At 34.9% G+C, this 14535-nt stretch overlaps 1 long non-coding RNA gene across 1 annotated transcript in view; it reads left to right on the top strand.

The window, feature by feature from the left end:
• The first annotated feature begins 8607 nt into the window (after window positions 1–8607).
• Window positions 8608–14535, top strand: part of LOC147801891 (uncharacterized) — a 104248-nt gene continuing 98320 nt past the window's right edge. Inside the window, exons 1-2 of the long non-coding RNA XR_015430268.1 lie at window positions 8608–8746; window positions 13333–13456. This is a non-coding gene — a long non-coding RNA (uncharacterized LOC147801891). The remainder of the gene's footprint in view (window positions 8747–13332; window positions 13457–14535) is intronic.

Below are 14535 nucleotides of genomic sequence, written 5' to 3'. Positions count from 1 at the left end.
TTATTGAAAACATATAAATAAAAGTACAAAATATGTGTATTCAATTTAAATATTAAAAATTAAACACATTTATTTTACTTCTCTTGATAATTCTCTTTGGTGAATAATGGGTGAGACGGCACTTCTCAGTAATTCTTTGAGATGCTGGTTAGTTAAGACTAATCGGTGTTTCACGAATTTTAAGGTGGAATACAATGATTCACATAAGTACGTTGTTCCGAATACATAAATAATTCTACAAGCAACCTTTTTTAATTCAGGATACTTCGATTCTGGTACAAATTTCCAAAATTCGGAACATACGGAACGATAATAATTTTTTAAAATATAACAGCACAAAAATGAAAAGGGAACTCGGGTACATTTATCGAGAGCCACAATCCCTCAAAGAGCCGCATGGGACTCGCGAGCCACAAATAATCCTTCAAAGAGCCGCAGGTTGGTCACCCCCGGTCTATACAATTGCACAAAACACGTCTGCAGTCCTACAAATAGCAAAACTCCCAAACAAATATTGACAAAGTTCCAATCTCAGCTGATTATTATTATTATTTTTTGGTTTTGCTTCCGGCCGAATAAAAACATGATAAACCAAAACGTATTGACGAATTCTGCTATGCCCGAGTATACTCGGGACAATAAATATTTGCAATCTATACATACGAGCCGCGATGGTAGTAGAGCGTTCGCCTTCCAATGCGGCAAACCGGGTTCGAGTCACAGTCGATACAAGTCCCGCATCCGGTTATAACCGACCACAGTGCTGACGTGAAATATTCTCAGTGGTAGACGGATCATGGGTTAGAGTGCCCTTTCCGTCTGGCTAACCGTGGGAGATTCTCGTGGTCTTCCTCTCCAAGAAACGCAAATGCTGGTTAGCTCCACTAAAAAGTCTTCCACGAAGGTAAATTTCTCCCAATACTTGATCCAGGAGTTCCCTTGTCTTCTGGATTGGGTTTAAAATGACAAGGCTACGGAGTTGAACATTAGTAGTCGTAAACCCATAAAATTGGGTCGGCTGTTCAACGACGATTATAAAATCTATACATACCAGAGTTAATTCGGGATAATCAAGGGAGCGGTTAAAAAAAAAGGTGCATTTATTCATGAAAAATGCGTTCTTGTGTGAAAAGTGCGTTTTTGTACTTTAAAAATCATCTGCGCTATTTTATTTCCTCCTATCCGCGGCGCTCTTTTTCCCGCTGAAAATCCACATTTCGAATCATTCGAACAAACACTACGTCAACGTCCATTTTTTCTTTTGCGCACAGCGAAAACGTTTCCAGTGCGGTGCTTTACGATTCTTTTAACTCTCGAGTAGCCAGCCGTTCGAGTACATCCCTTTCACGGCAGACGATAAAAAGATATTGGGGTTGGTAGAGGCGGAGGGTAATAAGAAAATAATCGAATACAAATCACCCTCCATTCCAACCAAAAGATGACTAAAACGAGGGGGTGGGGGGGGCATGATATCAGGGAGAGGCAATTTAGAACAAATCCCCCAAGAGAGCAGAGGGGGAGAAAAGTCAATTGAAAACTATTTGTATGGAAATTGAGCAAATTTCTCGCAAAGGCAGATATATTTCGTGGATGCGAATTAACGTGTCAAATATTGATCCCGTTATTGGGAGGCGGCGGGCATTTTGGAATACTGCTTACAAGAAATATCGCCAAATCAATTGTGAGAGAATTATAAAAAGGAATTCATGTTTTGTATGACAGGCGTGCCTTAGATTGACCATCACACTGTCCCGGCGATGATTATCTGTCCTCTCTACTGAGTGGTTTTACACCACACTTAAACTAACCTATGCTCATTTGGAAATTCATCTCCTCGTCAAAAGCTGTGGAGAGAGTTGTTATCGTCAACCTTCATCTATGAAAAGGTACCATTGTATCGAATTAACATGCCTTATATAGGGTAAACTAACCACTTAAGCTTCGCTCGCCTTTTAAAAAATCATATTAATTTCAAAATTCGTAGTTAAACGACAGTGTCAACATACTTGCTACTAATTGCAAATTATGTAAAAAAAATTGTAGAGAACTTACATAATATTATTTTAAAGTTTTGAAGGTTCAAATAACAAGTAGTAAGAAGACCAAGTGAAGGAACAGCTCTTACCAGTGAAGGAACACTTAATTTTGGTTATTTTTTAATGCTCTTTTTGAATTTATAAGCCATTACAATATATTTAAAAACAAGCCTATTCTTGAAATTATAACATATAAATACTTGGAAAATGTTAACTTTTTTTATGTAATTATGAATCGAAAATTAAAGCGTCAACATATTAACACACACTGTTCATTCACTGGGAAATCTATGCCCAGTAAAGGAACATGCCTGTTCCCTCACTGGTTAGAAGTTGTTTTTCGTATTTTTAACATACTTTTGATGCAGAACATCACTAAAGGTACAAGAAATATAAATTGTATCTTTTATTTCCATTAACTTAGAAAAAAACCCAGTAAAGGAACACTTGTTCCTTCACTGGTTTTTCATCGTTTGCTGATCCAGTGAGTAAACACCCCCTTATCTCAGTACTTTATTATGCTACGATGCTTAAAAAAAAATAAAACGTAACTTCAATAACTATATTTTGAATTCTCTTTTTCACAGTGAGAAAAATAAAACTATTACATGCAATTAATTCCACTTCAAACATTTAAATACAAACACTCACCTTATAATTTTTTCAAAGAAACAAGGTGTTGCAGAGATTATAAGAAATTCAAAATTTTTTCCAGAGAAGTCTATTTGACCAGGTAATCCAAAACATTACTAGTTGACTTCCTATTGTTTGGCAGTAAGCTATTGTTACCAATCAATCTAAAAAAAACTTTCAAATTCTTATTTTTAATTAATATATATGAAATGTTCCTTCGCTGGGTAGTGTTCCTTCACTGGTTGGTTTAACCTTCTAGGGAATTGGAATTGTATATTTATAGTGGTAGATACACTTTTTTTTAAAATATCATGTTAAGTAGAAATCGATGAATAAGATACCACTCGTTGATTTATTGCTGTTTTGAGAGAAGCCGGGAAAGCTGTTTTAAGATCACCAAACTTTCTGAGTGCTGATCGCGAGAACTGTATTAAGTTCACGTTTGTGATTGCTCTCGTGCTGTCATTAACAGTCGAGTGTATACTTTGTGTGTGATCGAGACTGAGTAGCAACAACGCGAGGAGGCATATAATATCGCAGTCACAAATAGCAAGTTAACTGTTCAGTGTGGACCATCCATCTCAGTAGGGGTGCTCAAATCAAAGTTTCTGTCAAGGTAGGCGTGATCACATCCCATCTAGATATCACCCATGTGGTTATAGTTGCTATCGGCAAAGTCAACCTTCATCTATAAAAAGGTATCTCATCATAAAATCCAGTTAACATTTATACTAGTGAATTGGAATTGTATTTTTGTAATGGTAGATGCACTACAGTACTCCACCACCAGAATTTTGTCTGCCAGGAAATAGATCTGCATTGCACCTTTTTTTTTGCATTGAAGGAACTGGTGACTATTTGAAAAAGTTGCTTTAGTCTCAAATTCCCAGGATGCAACTCACGCAATTAGCTTACGAAGAAAGAATTTTCCAGATGAAAACATTAGTATGTTAAATCAGCTCATTTAGAACATTAGTTATTTATAGTTATAGTTAATTTACGTCGCACTAGAGCTGCACGATGGGCTATTGGCGACTGTCTGGGAAACACCCCTGAGGATGATCCGAAGACATGCCATCACAATTTTGATTCTCTGCAGAAGGGATAGCACCCCGCTTCGGTTGCCCGACGACCTGCATGCGAGCACTTTACGGTAGAACAGTTTAACGACGGGCCATACCGCACACCCTCGGTCCCTACGCAGGCTTATCCAAGTAGTCACCTAACCGCACACTGACTGCTGCCAGTGATGCTTGACTTCGGTGATCTGCTGGGAAATGTGTCTTAACAATCAGTCCACTGCGGGACTTTTTAGAACATTAGAACAAAAGAGTAATCTTCCAGTGGATGCTTAACCACTGTGGTATGCACCGTAGCGACCGATTATCTTTTCCAGTTACATGGAGAGGAAGATCACGAGAAACTCCCACGGGTAGCCTCACGGCAAGGGGACCCTAACTCATGATCCGTCTACCACTGAGAATATTTCGCGTCGGCACTGTGGCCGGATGCGGAATTCGTGTCGACTGGGATTCGAACCCGGGGGTAGGTATAGATATGTATAGATTGTATAGATATGTATATATATGTATAGATATGTATAGATTGTATAGATCTGTATAGATAAATGTATAGATGCAATGTATAGATTGCAAATATTTATTATTCCCAGTAAACTCGGGCATAGCAGAACCATTGTAGGCGTGCCACAATAGATGCAGCTTGGATCTTTGAATGGAACAGAGTTGCAATTAGTTTTTCTGTTGCCTCGAAACAGTATGAAGGTATTTAAACTCAGCTCTACACCAGTGGCGCTGTCTAATCTTTCAACAGATATTGCCATCTCATTGAAACACTCGAAAGTTGAGAGAATGGTTACAGAGAGAGCCTTTATTTCTGATTTCGAAGACCAGCAAATGCTTATGACAAAATTTTAAATAATTTCATATCATTTTATCTTTTTGAAATTTCCTTATTCAATTTAAATTGAATATGGCATGTTTTATGATCATTTAATGTACAGATTCGAGTAACCGGAGTAGTATTAAATCTCGAATATTTTGTCTTCTACGTCATTATTCGAAGAGAACAATTAAGGTAAACAAATCGGACTAAATTTGCGTTCGCTTTTGAGTTCAAAGAAATAAAAGAAGAAAAAAAAATGTTTTCAAACTATTTTCTCAATTATTTCTAAAAGGTTACAAAACGGCATAAAATAATTTTTTTCTTTCTAGCGTGAAAATCTCCCAAATCATTCGGGTGGAAATTTGTTATCATTTTTCATTCTGTCAGGAAAAAAAATGGAAACGACATATTTGAAGACGCAATAAAGACAGAGATAAATAAGAATATCGGCCTTTTTAATTTAATGAGAAAAAAAAACTAATGAAAGCTATAAACACTCCGAACTGAAAAGTAAATGTGGCTTTCTTTTGATATGATAAATAAAAAGTAGCTTTGAGACATTAAAGTCTTAGAGAATTTCGAGTTTATAAAGAAAAACAAAAGTCTCTATAATTAAGTTAAGTTAGGTTTTACAAACAGAGATTGTTTGAAAATCCTCAATGATAATCTGAAGACAATACTAGCAAGGGCAGTGATAACCAGGTCGGTAGGGGGCTGGACCCATGTCCGAGAGTTCGTGGGTTCGAACCCCGCCGGCCGAAGACACCCCGTGTAGTGACTGATGCACGTTTAATCTGTCGAGTCGCAAAAGTCCTCTATGTTCCCATTACAAATCAATACCACTGGGGGTACTGGATTGGAGATCGATCGTTCTCTGATTTAGGCCAAAATTACGATCTGTGGATGAATGAATGAATGTATGAATGGTTCCGCCCTATAAACGGGAGCGACGTATGGTGTGGCAGAAGTCGAATTCTTGGCCATAGATGGCGCCACTGGAGAACAAGAACAATCGCAACCCCTCTGCCTAAACAGGCATACGTCAAAAACAATTTATTTACGTCAGACTAGAGCTGCACAATGAGCTATTGGCGGCGGTCTGGGAAACATCCCCGAGGATGATCCGGAGGCCTGCCATCGCAATTTTGAACCTCTGCAGACGGGATGGCCCTCCTGCTTTGGTAGCCCGACGACCTGCGCGTGCTGTAGTCAACTTTACGGTAGTACTGCTTAACGGGAACTGTTATCACGCACCCTCTGTCCCTACGCGGTTTGATCAAAGTTGTCACCCACCCCCTTACTGATCACAGTCAATATAGGAGACCGTGTCTTTACGATCATTCCACTGCGGGACCCAAAAAACAGACATTAGGGTTTATATTAACCACAATAAAAAAGCTCATAAGTGATTTTTATGCTTCTAGATCGTCATGACTGATGTTATTCAGTGACTTCGGGACACAAACTTGCTACCATCTCTATTATGGTTATCAATCTTTATACCTTGTTTTTTTTAATACTTGCTAGCTTTACGGCATTTTAGTGGTGGTTACAATGCCAGGCTGGGCGATCTTCTTCCCGTGGGGGTAATGTTTGAATACTCGGCGTTCGGCTACATTGACAATAATAGATTTAATTTTATATGAATCAGTGCAATGGAGTCATGGTGACTCAGGAGATAGAGCGTTCGCCTTCCAATGAGGTGAACCTGGTTCAAGTCCCAGAGAGGCTGGTCGATACGCTCAACGATGCGATTGCACGAACCACAATGATCCTCAGTGGTAGACCGATCATGGGTTAGAGCCCCCTTGCCGTCAGGCTAACTGAAGGAGGATTTCGTGGTTTTTTTCTCCATGCCAATGCAGGTTAGTTCTATCAAAACGTCCTCTACGAAGACAAATTTTCTCTTATGCTTGATCCTTGAGTTTCCTCGTCTTCTGGGTTTGGTTAAAAATTACTAATTTATGGAGTTGAAAATTAGTAGTCGTGAATCCAAAAAACTACATCGGCTGCTCAACGAAGGTTATAAAGTAAAATACAACTATGCCAATGGGTTGTTAACAATAGTTTCGGATTCATTAGTGATAAGAACAATTCCTTGTCGTGACCACACAGTCACAACTAGATATGATAGCCTTGATTATCACTCATTTTTCGTAGCACGCTTCTCTAACTCCCAAATTTGCGTTTCCAATTCTGAAATAACCGGTGAGATTAAATTACATTTACCACCGAACCCAGACCGTCGCTAATAGCCCATTGTGCAGTTCCAGTGCGACGTAAACGAACTGCAACAATCTACTTGGAAAACATATTGAGAATTATTGTTAATAAAAAAAATTTCCTATCCCTCTTCATTATGTCTTCGTCAGCTTTGCTGCTGAAGAGGGAAGTTTCTGTCAATTCTTGTGAAATTTAATTTTGTGAAATTTAAATGAAATATTATTCGAAACAAAAAACTTCTTCTTGCATTTCCAGATTATTTTATTTCTTATTCAGTTAATTAGTTATAACGTTTAATGTTTAATAGTTTAATATTTATTTTATCCCATGCGTTCCCCAAACGTTAATAAGTCCTTTGTGCGTGTTCTGGTGTTCCCCGATCAGGTTGCTAGGTACTTCATTTACATCGCTATAGAGCTGCACAATGAGCTATTGGCGACAGTCTGGGAAACATCACTGAGGATGATCCGAAGACATGTCATCTCAAGTTTGATCCGCCGCAGAGGAGATGGCGTCCCTGTTTTGGTAGCTAGACAACTTGTGAGCGAAGTCAAGCACTTTATGTTGGAACAGTTTAACGAGGACCGATACCGCGAACCCTCAGTCCCTCAGCACGCTGATCAAAGTGGTCACCCACTCGCATACTGACCACACTCAGAGATGCTTGACTTTGTCGTTCTGCAGGGAACCGTGTCTTTACTTTAGTCCACTGCGCGACAGTGTAGTTCTAAGGAAACGTTAACACTAGTCACCTAACATAGAAATTCTTCACACTTGGCCACTGAGGCATAATAGTATCAAAATTACGCCTTGTGGGCTCACTGCTTTGAAGTTCGTGTCAATATGTAATAAAATATGGGCAACGGAAGTTACAGATGGGCATCACTATAGAAAGTATCAAAAACATCTAATGATATGATTGGATTCAAATCCTCGATACTTCCATGCTGCAGATTTATAGCAAAAGTTAAAAACTCCGGTGCATCAAACCACATAACTGGTACTGTTACTTGTCCTTTTTCAAGTAGCACTAGAGCTGCTCAATGGGCTATTGGTGACTGTCTGGGAAACAACCCTGAGGATGATCCAAAGACAACATACATACGTCATATCACATTTACAGGGAGGTAACATTCGCACACTTTCACATTTACGGGGAAGGCACATTCACACATCATCCATCCATCCGCAGATTATAATTTCGACCTGAACAAGAACACATTCAATATCAGATCCAATACTCCCAGGGGTATCGGCTTATTATGGGAACTTGGAGGACTCTGTGATTCCTACAGGTTTAGCATGCACCAGTAACCCACGGTAAGCATGCACCAGTAACCAGTTGTACACACGGGTTCTTCGTTCGGTGAAAATCGAACCCTCGACCTCTTAGACATGCGCTCAACGCCCTACCAGTCAAGCTATATCCCGATCTCTTGACCACATAAAATCTTTTTATTTACGTGTGTGTGCTATAATCAATGACCCACCTCAAATCGAAGAAAGGAAAGCACGGTGATAAGGTTACGACAGTATTCGAACTCTCCACGCTTCAGATCATTTAGCGACAGATTCACCCACGGCGGCACTTTATTGCTCTATGGAAATGACATACATGTGCAGGCATGTTTGCTCAATTTAGGCTTATAAACCTTACAATTTGAAGAAGGATATCACGAAGAATACATGCAGGCAAAAGTAGGACTCGAACCAGCCATCTCCACACTTGACGAAACTAGCTTAATGTTTGTGAATTCGGATATGAACAAAAACGAGCGGATCGACGCGTTCTCACGTGTTGTTATCGTTCTATAAAAGTGCATCATTTTCTCGTTCATTCTGTTTAACGTTGATGAGAAGTGCATCTGTTTATTGAAATGCAGTGTTGTTGTTTCATAAGTGACTCTCGACGTGATACAAATTCGTCGCGTTACACGAAGTTTCACTTGGTAAGTCTAATACCACTTCGTATCTTGCTTCTTGATAATTATGCTTGAACTTTAATTCAATATATATATTTTTTTTAAATCTGCAGTCGTAGATTTTTAAATGTTATTTTATGTCTTATTAGAGTGCTTCGTCTGCCGCGAATTCTAATCGCTCAAAAATAAAATAATTTCAATAGAATTAATTAATTTCGCAGAAAACTTTTCATGCGTTGTAATTAAAACTGATAAGATTTTTTTAATTAAACGGGCGGACTAAATCTTAATGAAATTTCCGTAAAATATTTCATAAATTAGATTTACTGAAGTATTATATTTTGTTTCACGCTATTAAAAAAAAATCAATATTAAATGCAATTTTAGATTAATGCGTAATTGAATTGATTGCTATATATTTTATTAAACTTTTTCATTCACGATAATTTAATTCAAAAGTTCACGAATTGCAAGTTCAAAGGTAAAAACAAACATAAAAGTTGTGCATTTTATGAGCGTTTTAAATTATTGAAATGACTACAAAATATGTTGTGACACCCTATTTTAAATTTTTCTCTAAAAGTTTCTTTTATTGATCTAAAGAGTGTGTAAAAATGTTTCTTGGAATAGTCCTCAAAATTACAGCGCATGGAACTATTTCAATTTTCACTTCGATGCAAATATTTGGTTTTGGGAAACACTACACAAGACTCACAAAAACTAGTTTTTGTAATAAAAAAGCAAAATAACTCTAATATGGTCAAATGTATTGCAAATTCTTATGTTTTAATTTATGCTTTTTATCATTTAATCTATGTAAAATAGTCTAAATTTGAAAATCGATTTTTCGAGTGATATTTTTCACGTATCGACTTAGCAAGTTTAAGGCGACAAGGGACTCAAATTTTTTTTGTTGAAATTATCAAGGGATTTGCTTGAAATTTTCAGAATACATTTATATTGTTAAAAACAATTTTTATACAGAATTTCAAAAAAATATTTCCAAATTTAATAAATTTAAAAATTTGAATTTTTTATGTTTTTTTTTTATATTACTCCTCGCGTCTGAAATTTTGTCAAAATTACAAAATTCTTTTAAAATATTGCATATTAGGTAATATTGAAAAAGTTTTTGGGAGTGCTTTTTTTATTTTTTATTATAGAAACAAATAACATTAAAGAAACAGTGAAAAACCTACATTTTTAGGAAAAAATCATCATAAAACTATAAAATATCATGTATAAAAAAATACTATTCACTTAATTCAGAACTTTTCCAACAAAATGTTAATGATATTCATAAATATATAGCATTAAATTCTCAGGTTAATAGAATGAAAATTCATTACGCTGGAACAGTTTGAAAATTGTAAATTTGTCAAAAACGGCATTTTGAGAAAAATGACTTTTACTACTATTTCATTAAAAATTTTACTTCTGAACAAATATTTCTTGTTTTTTAATATAAATACCTATAAATATTGTCTAATGAACTAGTTTAACTATGTACTTTATTTTTTTTCAAAAATAAGAAAATATTCAACTAATTTTAAACGAAACTAATTTTAACAGTTATCTGCAGACAAAAAAGGTAAACAAAGGGGCTTGGTCAAAACTGAAATGGCCATAACTTCATCAATTTTGCTCTTATTCCAGAATTTTCTTTTTTTAAATTTTCAGTTAAATGCCTAGATTTCAAAAATATAAAATGTAAAATATCGATTTTTTGACAAATTTTTGCTTCTTTGAAAGTCCCTTGTCACAAGTTTGCTTAAGGCAAACTCCGGTAAGAACTGACTTAAACTTCATACTATATAGAGCCAATTCGTTGATTACTTAACTATATATTGGCCACAAATTATAAAACCTATAACTCTAGATTGTTACTAGTTCATAAAAAATACATAAAAGGGAAATATTAGGAAGGAATAATATTTCTTTTTTTTTAATGAATGTTTGAAATGTGGGAAGTTCTTAATCGTGCAGAGTGACTGAAAAATATGCAAATTTAGTTCTAACTGTTAAGTTACGAAATTAGACACAAAATCTCACTTTTCTGAATGAACATAAATTTTTTAAATTTCAAAATATAGGGGGTAGCGTCAATCTGGGAAGAAGGGTTCCCATAGTTTGGGAAGTCCCATAGATTGATCCAAAGTTTGGAGCCTTTAATGTTAATTTCACTTTTTGCGTTTTCAGACATATTTTAAATTAAGCAATTCAAAAAAAGAATTGCACCTACTTATGAAACTCATTTATTCAAAGATAATTTCATGAAGAAAAAATAATTTTTATCTAATGAAATTGTGTATGAAAAAATTTTGAATTATGAGGTATAAATTTTTCATCAAAAGTTTCAACTGTTTGTATTTGGTAGAATCCGGAAAAATTTATTTTTTAAAAAATAATTTTGCGAACATGTTTCTGATAGAATTTGATAATACATCAGCTTTTATATTTTATTTTCCAGTTTGTATATTATTGAAATTTTATCAATTATTGAAACAAACTTATACAAAAGTTTGAACTAATGTGTTTATCAATTTCTTCAATATATATACTACGTATTCGCATTATAATTATAAAATAAACGTTTTTAAGCTTCTTAAAATTTCTAAACATCTTATAATTCGTCTTAATTTTAAAATTTTGTTAATTACCCGTTTGCTCCTGTTTCCCGAAATTATTTCCCCAACTATTTAACATCTCTCAAAATATTATTCTTTATGCTATCACGTATATTTTTTCATTAATATACTATTCAATTGTTTTGGTACTTTAATTTGTTTTATAGTAAAATTCATAATTGATTGTCAGAATTATTATTAATATATTGCTATATCAGGAAAATGCTCGATATACCTTGTTTTTTTAAGCGCCTACCAAAAAATTGCAAAAATTCCAAAACAGTGCTATTTTTAGAATCTTCATCTCAAAAATTATTTTTCTAACAGATTCAATTGGCTAACGAATCAATTGGCTTTGCAACTATTTAACATTGATTCCTTTGACTAGGGGTCATTTCATGCATATCGTCAGACTTTAAAAGGTATCCACTTAAACCCTATAGGAAGAAATTCAAACATTTTTATTCTATTTATAGTGTTTCATAAATTAAACCACAGATTACTTAACCAATGAAGGTCACTGATTTAATGATAGAAAATCTATACTGTTAATTCAACTCGGAAAAACTTGAAATTATCTACCACCTATGCATTTAGTTTCAGGTAATTTCTTTTAATATTTTTACCTTATATAAGGCGGTGTGAAGAATAGTTCCTACAAACAGCAATAATTTCTAAATATTGTTGCTAAACTATTTTTTTCACCTGTAATTTCTGCGACCATCTCCTAATAATTTTTTATAAAAAAAAGTGCATATGAAAGAATTTGTTTACATAAATGCTGGAAATATTTAAGGGTAGTGGGGATCACATTATTTTCTCTAATTCAACAATTAAAACTAGTAAAACTGAAATTAGCAAATCTCGAAATAATCTAAAACTACAAAATTCAACGAAAAAGTAAACTTTACTCTACTGGAGACCTCAGGGCATTGACGCCATCTTTTGACAAATTTCAATTTTTCAAAGATTTCAAACTCTTATTGGTAATTAAATATTGAATGTTGTGGTGATTATAAATATAACAAAATAATTTTAATAAAGCAAATAGCCCTACAACTCTTCATAAATTTATAATAACTAATGTAAATTTAGTTTTAGTGCAAATTTTTCATACAAATAACGTTAAAACAACTTTAAAAAAAGTAAGATAGTAGTTCAATGTTCAAATTTTAAAATCTTGAAAAATCATAAGTAATTAATTAATAGATTAAAACTTTATTTTTAAAGGATGAAAAATTAAACTGTTTTCATTGCCCAGAAACTAGATCCAAAAGTTCTCTTCGTAGCTTAGCAAGAGACACACTATTTTTAGCAATCTTGTCATTATATTCCTGCAGTTTCCTTATGGTTGTTTTTTATTGTTTTTCTATAGTTAGATTATTTGCATTATTCTAAACTTTCGCCATATATAAATCTTGATTGCCACCCAATGTTTTCGATATGTTGTCGACCCCCCCCCCCCGATTTAAAGGGTCAGGATTCCAAATATTTAAAACTATTTATTCAGAGAAAGTACATTTTTTACCTGATTTCTAAATAGTTAGCTCTAACCCATTTGAGGTCACCCCCAGGAACCATTCAGTTTGACACTTAGTTCGTAAAAATGTTATCATTAGAACGAAAGTTATTCAGGGTGACAGCATTTTTGCTGTAAGTTTTAACGATATTATCATTCGATAATATCACATAATGGAATGAATTTTCTCCTGAATTGACCCGTAATTATGCTACACTTGGTTTTAGATTAAATTTTGTAAAAATGCACTGGCAGCTAATTTTGAAGTTTTAATCAAGGCTCTTAATAAGCTCTGTTCAGCACTACTGATCCTGTGTATGTTGAAAGAGTGTAAAACCCTTAACTTTACATTTTATACTTTATTGATTGTTCTACATTGATTGTTAGAGTTCCCTATACTGTAAACAGTGTATATTTAATTTAGTTTAAGCTTTCTATACTGATGACATTTTTGTCAATTTCAATAGGCATTCTAGAGGAATCTGTAGTTAGTTGGAATCCGGTGAACGAGTTAGTTGGAGTCAACCAATCCCGGCGGCGTTCCAGATAGAACTGATGGTACCGGATTAGTTGAAAGCTTCACTAAAACAGGTCAAAATATTTTACTTATTTGTTAAAAATTTCTTTTATTAAGAATTATTATACACATATTTACATTATTTAGTTATAAATTTGTTGTTGTTGCATGCCCCCATTGGCCAGCAGTGCTGGACCAGGTCCATGACGTTATAAGCCCTCAAAAAATCAACCACCGTCAATGGATCATCTGCTAAATCCTGTTTGGTGAGCCCCAGGCAATCGAGGATGTGGTGAGGCGAAGCCTCTGGTCTGAAGAACAGTTGGTACAAATTCCTGTCTATTAAAACCTTGTTCCTGTCAAAAGTTAAAAAAGTTGTTCCTGTCTATTAAAACCTTGGGCCAGGTAGCCTCCAGGTCTGGAACACTGATGCTCCTCCTCTTGATGCTGATGGGTGCTTTGGGGGGACATTCCAAGTGGTCTTGTTTTTGTGTTTTATTTTTGAGAAGATTTCCAAAAAGGTGAGAGGTGCCGATGACAGAGGCCTCGCAAGCACCAGTTTTAGCCATAGTGTCTGCAATCTCGTTTCCTTCAAAGAAAGTTTTAAAATTTTAAAGTTATAAACTTAAACTTGTTTAATAAAATGTTTAATACATATTTTCACGAAGTGGCGTAGTGTGGGTATCTTTATCCTGATTGTTATTTAAGCGTGAGATTTGTTTCCGTCACAAACTGTTCTTTCCATTCTATTCAGAATAAGCCAAGCCCACGAAGGATTATTTCTCTTAAGTAACGCATTCTAAATTTTTCACAAAGATTTCATAAATATTTAAAGTCTTTCTGTGTATATAATTACACGGAGACTCAACACAAAGGCAGGCACGAAGCCATGAAGAACATAAACTGATAATGCGTCAAAACTTCAAATGAGACAAAACAAAAATGGGTAGCGGTAAAATGCACAAACAAATAATAAATCTAAGTTAGGTAAAAGACGTAGACTAGAAAAAATTGTGTTTCAACGAATTCAATGATCGATACTGCACTGCATTTAACTAACTCTACGTTAATTGACATTCGAATTGATTCGGAGAAACTGTGATCAGCTTTAATACGCCATTTTGCGTTTTAATGCTCAGCTGCCGCTGGTGTG

This window comes from Parasteatoda tepidariorum, chromosome 11, assembly GCF_982258835.1.
Source record: "Parasteatoda tepidariorum strain Cologne lab strain chromosome 11, Ptep-v5.0, whole genome shotgun sequence".
In the NCBI taxonomy this organism is placed as follows: Eukaryota; Metazoa; Arthropoda; class Arachnida; order Araneae; family Theridiidae; genus Parasteatoda; species Parasteatoda tepidariorum.
This window is presented reverse-complemented; position numbering and strand designations above follow the sequence as displayed.